This window comes from Pan troglodytes, chromosome 4 (assembly GCF_028858775.2).
Source record: "Pan troglodytes isolate AG18354 chromosome 4, NHGRI_mPanTro3-v2.0_pri, whole genome shotgun sequence".
Lineage (NCBI taxonomy): Eukaryota > Metazoa > Chordata > Mammalia > Primates > Hominidae > Pan > Pan troglodytes.
The window spans coordinates 178,836,648-178,843,215 of NC_072402.2; the positions used below are offsets into that span (position 1 = coordinate 178,836,648).

At 38.6% G+C, this 6,568-nt stretch overlaps 1 pseudogene; it reads right to left on the bottom strand.

The window, feature by feature from the left end:
• Positions 1-4,800: 4,800 nt before the first annotated feature.
• LOC129144058 (heterogeneous nuclear ribonucleoprotein A1-like) lies at positions 4,801-6,221 on the bottom strand (annotated as a pseudogene).
• Between the last annotated feature and the right edge of the window lie 347 nt (positions 6,222-6,568).

The following is a 6,568-nucleotide window of genomic DNA, read 5'->3' on the forward strand; positions in this document are numbered from 1 at the left end:
ACAGGACAGGAGCAGTAAAGGAGCCTCAGTCAGACTTTCTTGTATCTGTTGCTGTGTTATAAGTGTGTGTTCATGGCCTTGTCCACTGCTAACAGTGAACCATTTCTGCAAATAAATATTAATGTGTTCATAGGCATAGTATATGTTTTACAAATCCTATGAGAGGTTTTCTAAGAAATGCCAAGTTTTAGAAACAAAATATGCCCTTAAATCGGCAATTTTGACCGTTGCTTCTTTCTAGTGCTGTTCATCTTGCCAGGAGATCAGAATGTTACGTTATTTAAATGGTATTGGAGGGGATGATTGATGCCTTGTTTAACAATGTCATGTAAACAATGATTAAAGCATTAAGTATTTGTGGTGTTACCTTTCAATCTTTAGAGGACTTTTCTTTAGCATTTATTTTGTGATAATATTCATTTCTTTTTAATGTTTTCTCTATTAATGCTATTGGATTTTATAATCTTGTTACAATATGTTGGCTCATAATAATAATAAATCATCATTTGTTATCATATCTTTTTAAAACAGAAGACTACTAAAACTTTTCATGTAATCCTGTTACAGAAAAAAATGACTATTTGCTTGTTATTATAGTCACTTATTATTTTTCAAAAACTTGTAAGTGAAGTGTTATGAAAATCATATGAATTTGGGAATTCCCAAGCATTCTCAGAAATTCTATTTCCTTGTTCCCAAATCCCAATGATTAATATCTGCCAGGAGTCGGAAAACAGTGAAAGGAAGTAACATCCTATGTTGGATACCTGGTAGGGGTAGTGAAGAAACGTTATTGCTGAGCTCTGTGTTACGCTCACGAATGATGCCATTGAGGAAGTCACACTTGTTGAAAGGAACGCAGATACACAAAGAGTTTTGCTGCTGTCTGTTGGATAAGAACCCCCTGGTCGATTTCAGCTCCTACTGCAAGTTACAAAAATCAATCCAATGATAAATGAAAAGTGACCAGTGTGCTGGGAAATAACTTATTTTTTGGCTTCAGAGGAAATTTTAGAAACAGTGCCAAGTGAAACGTAAAAACAAACTACGAAGACGTTCATGAATTTCCCTCTGAAGCTGACAGCCGTATTTTAGCAGATGGAACTCCTACTATTAGCCCAACTCTTGGGTTGAAACAGTGTGTCCAGGAAACCCTATGTTAAAACGCAATGTGTTGGGGATATTGTTCCTCTATTTGCTTGAGTTAATTTTCAAATTAGTGTACTCTTGCTTAGCTGTGCTCTGAGGGAATGAACAAAAGATTGGTAAACTCTGATGGAGAACACTGGTCAGGCAGGGCACATAGAATCCCTGGGGATGGTGGTTCCTGACAAATGGGGGAGGAGGACCTGAGCCAGGCTTGGGCTGGGCTGGAGGAACATGAAGATGGGATGTACTCACAACCCCCAAAACTGAGGGGTCCTGATAACACATTATTTCACCCTCAGCCATGCAAATTCATTATTTTTATGGATAAAATAGCTTTAAAAAACTAATTTACATTGAAATGTTAAAATATTTATGTAGAGATTAGAAATATTTATATAGAGATTATTGGGAATCCCCTCCTAAAGCCCAAACATAAAAACTACCAAAAAAAAAAAAAAAATTCCGTGTAGGCTAAGATTGCAAATGACTAATGGAATGTAATTTAAATTAAACATGGAAAATATATTTCCTCTTTAATAAAGATCTAAATTCTATTCTTTTTAGGAGCCTTCAGAAATGAAATTCAACTATTAAAAAAAGTATAGAGAAGCCTTTAGAAAAGAAACTTTTCTTTTGCTGTATTATATAATAAAGAACTTTGATGAGAATAGTTCTAAAGTGTTTAATAATCGATTACAGTGATGTTTCTAGGTATTGTGGGGAACACCTAGAAATTAAATCTTCATCTTTGGCAGATCAGAGGCCTATTATTTTTAGGTAAAACAATTAAAATCTGCTTTTAATAAATCACAAATTTTGCAAGTTAGCCATTAATAGTAAGTGCTTTTCAAAGTTGGGCCCAATACATGAAAAAGCCAGAAAAACATACCTGCATTAGTTTTGCCCATCACCTTCTTATGCTGGCCTCAGGAGATTTATTAACAGCATTCAATATTTTAGGTAGGCTGGATGTGGTGGCTCATGCATGTAATCCCAGCAATTTGGGAGACTGAGGTGGGAGGATGGCTTGAGGCCAGGAGTTCAAGACCAGCCTGGTCAACCTAGTGAGCCCCTCGGTCTCTCTGAAAAGAAAAAAAAATTTAGGTATCCTGTGGCTACCTCCAAAAACAAACTCCAGAGGAACTGAAATTTTTTTTTTATTTCATGTGTTGGGATAATGGCTTCTTTTGCAGTTACTTATGAAGAATTTAAGGGTCAGTAAAAATATTTTTTCATCCGTAATAACATGAATTCTCTAATTTGTATGTGATATAATGCTAGATATTGTGCCAAAACGGTTACATAGACATAATCCATGCCCATTTTCAAAGATAATACTAATATAGAGAATAAGAATCATTATTATTGTAGTAATTATTATTTAGTAATAGTAGTAATAATCAAAACAATTACATCAAACACTTATTAAACCCTTATTATGTGACAGGTACTGTGTAAGCAACTTCCACATATTAGCTCCTTAAATGTGATCACTAACCCCATGAGGTAGGTAGCATTATGTCCATTTTATAGATGAAGAAACTGAGCTTTGAAGAGGGAAAGCAACTTGCTCAAGGCCATGCAGGCAGTCATTGATAAGGGTGGGGAGCGAGAAGTTGAAGTCTGAGATGTAAGTTCACAGACACGAGTACGCAAACATGTACAAGATACTCGTATGACATGTGGGGTTGCTTGAAATATGTAATTGACTTTCCCCAGCACAAGAAAGTGTTTGGACAGATTTCAAAGGGATCTAACACTTCCTTAGAGGACTGCCCTACGACATTTTTCCGTGTGCTTTTCTGCCTCTTGTCCTATACTTTTGGCATTTCTTCTGCTCTTAGAGGCAGTGAGTCAACAGCATATTTTTAGCACCTCCTGTGTGCATAGAAGTGGCCCCTGACTCAATGGGAGTGTATAACTACCATGGGCCAAATCAGTGTGCTTTCCTGTCAGCCAGGGGATTATAGAAGAACACGCTCCCCTGATTCCAACAGAACTTGCTGCCACTCTGATGTCTTCATTGTAAGACCTCTAAATGAATGTTCAAGAAATTCATGTTAAAGGCATGTGTCATATGTGTAACTTGTAAACATTTGTGTACTTGTCTCCGTGTCCTTACATCTCAGGCTTCAACTCTTGTTTTTACCTTTATCAATGACTACCTGTGTGCTGTGTGGCTTTGGACCAATTGCTCACCCCCTCTAAAGCTCAGTTTCTGCATCTGTAAAATGGATATAATGCCATATATACATAGATATAGATAGACATACACAAATATATATACACACATATATATGTGTGTATATACATATATATATAATATACAAACTGAAATATATAGTTATATAAATATTTCAGTTTAAGTTTCAAAAATCACTGGAGGGTATTTTTATAATACCCTTCGGCAATTTTACCTGCTGCCTTTGCACATTCTGGTGAATTTCTAAATGGAAGTCTGATAGAGATTAATCTTTTAATGCATCATAAATAAAAAAGAAAATCACAGAATGATGTAGCTGGAGAGGACCCTGGGGATCTAAAGTGTTTCATGAAAGATTAATGTCCTTGATCTGTTTGTAAGTGTTTTGGGAAAATCTTCCATGGTCAAATAAAACTTGGCAATGTTGGATTAAAGTTAAATAGGTTTTTTTTCCTGCAGAACTTCATAGTCTTTAATATGCTAATGTGTTTTGTGAATCTACAAGGAATGAAGTGTTTCAATACTTATTTTACCCAGATTCTCATTTTGGGACAGGCTGGTCAAGCTGAGTCAGCTAGTATATTCTCTAGATGGAGATGATGGCTGATGCCTTTTTGAGAGCAAGAGAGTCCCCAGGGGAAGCAAGGGTATATCAGTTGCTCCTATTTCATGCCAAGGATCCTCAGTCTTTAGAGGCTCAGAGAAGGCTGAAAGGCTACTCTAGGCTATCAGGGCTATCATTCATTGTGACCCATGCTACAGAGAACCTTTGAGCTCAGTGCAAAGGAGTGACCAGCCCTTGAGAATCAGGAAAATTTATTTATTCCTGACCTAGTCCACTGAGGACATACAAGGAATGGGGCAGGGGAGTGTCACCAGCTATGGTTACAAGCTAGTCTGATTCTCTTTCATTAAGAAAACTGGTCCCTGTGAGTTTAGATTGGGAAGCACCAGGTTAAAAAACTTTTAGGCCAGGAGTGGTGGCCACTGTACTCCAGCCTGGGTGACAGAGTGAGAATCTGTGTTAAAAAAAAAAAAAGTTAAGTGATGTCTTCTGTTGAGGACCTCTCAGAAATTTTTTTTTTCAAGAGAATTAAATCATTTATTGATTACACATGATAATGGATACACAAGCTTCATTCCCATCTATAATTTTATCTGGTACCATTATTCAATTTAGATATATTGCATAGGATGTGCCAACAATCACTTTTATAACCATTCCATGATTTTGCTTGGGTAATCCCTTTTAATGGCGAAATTCAGGTCACAACAGTAACTATCAGTTCAACTACACCAAGGTTTCCGAAGACAATGGCTTCTCCACCCAAGCAGGTTGTATATAAATTCCAAATAGAACCTGGCATCACCCTGAAGGAATTCTAACTTCACACTGTTGGGGAAATTTACCAAGATGGCTTCAGAGTAGACTAACTTTACACAGCACATTAAAAAAAAAGACATTTATTCAGCGTCACGATCAGACTATTACATTTAGCAATCAACAGCATGGGGTGCAAAAAAAAAATCTACATTAAAACCCTTTGTTGGAATGCTTTACACTTTCCACAGAACAGAAACTAAAATAATCTGTTATACAATTAGTCACAAATACAGTCCTCGAGTTTTTTGCCCATACACATGAGTATTTGTCTAAAACATGTCTTCTTTGTAGCAGCTAGGCCCTGCCACCACTGTGCTTGGCTGAGTTCACAAATCTGTTGTAACCTGTAGCTTCCCTGTCACTTCTCTGGCTCTCCTCTCCTGCTAAGCTTTGTTTCCTAATTAAAATCTTCTGCCACTGCCATAGCTACTGCTGCTGCTAGAACCGCCATAGCCACCTTGGTTTTGCGGTTTTGCAAAGTATTGGCCTCCGCCGCCATAGGGGCCAGAGCTTCTGCCTCCAAAATTTCCTCCCTTCATGGGTCCAAAATTTGAAGACTGATTGTTGTAATTGCCAAAATCATTGTAGCTTCCACCACCTCCAAAATTGCTTCCATCATTACCAAATCCATTATAGCCATCCCCACTGCCACCATATCCACCACCACCACGGCTGCCACCAAAGCCACCACGACCACTGAAGTTTCCTCCACGACCGAAGTTGTCATTCCCACCGAAACCACCTCCACGACCGCCACCAAAGTTTCCAGAACCACTTCGACCTCTTTGGCTGGATGAAGCACTAGCCATCTCTTGCTTTGACAGGGCTTTTCTAACTTCACAGTTGTGGCCATTCACAGTATGGTATTTCTGAATGACAATCTTATCCACGGAGTCATGGTCGTCAAAGTTTACAAAGGCAAAGCCCCTTTTCTTGCCACTGCCTCGGTCAGTCATGATTTCAATCACTTCAATTTTTCCATACTGTTCAAAATAATCTCTTAGGTGATGTTCTTCAGTGTCTTCTTTAATGCCACCAACAAATATCTTTTTCACAGTTAAGTGGGCACCTGGTCTTTGAGAATCTTCTCTGGAGACAGCTCTCTTTGGTTCCACAACTCTTCCATCCACCTTGTGTGGCCTTGCATTCATAGCTGCATCCACCTCCTCCACAGTGGCATATGTGACAAACCCAAAGCCCCTGGAGCGCTTGGTGTTTGGATCTCTCATTACCACACAGTCCGTGAGCATTCCCCATTGCTCAAAATGGCTCCTCAGGCTCTCATCAGTTGTTTCAAAGCTCAACCCTCCAATGAAGAGCTTCCTCAGCTGTTCGGGCTCTTTAGGAGACTCTGACTTAGACATGACGGCAGGGTGAAGAGAGACTTTAACGATGCTTCTTCGGCGGCGTCCACGGGCAGAAAGGAGCAAGTAGACGAACGTATCTCCTCTCAGAACTTTTAATATGAAAGTGTGCATTGTGAAGAATGGGAGTAGAGTGTACAGGAGTTTTAAAAGCTACTTGGTCATGAAACTCTTGCTTTGTGCAGGATTCGAGGGGCACTAACATTCTGAGGAAAATATTTTGGGAAACATTGATCTAATCCAAACTTCTCATTTTACCAGCAAACAACTGTGGGGCCCTCTAAGTTTCCTTTCTCCATCATTGTGACAAATTCATTGGAATTAATTCAATTAAACCTGGGGTCAGCTTTGAAGAGATTTATTTAGCAGGTAAATCTGTTTTGTACATTTTGAGGGAGTTCTGAGTTTCCATAGTCAAAAACCACAGATCAATTTAACCAACCTTTATGGAATATCACCTATGGCCCA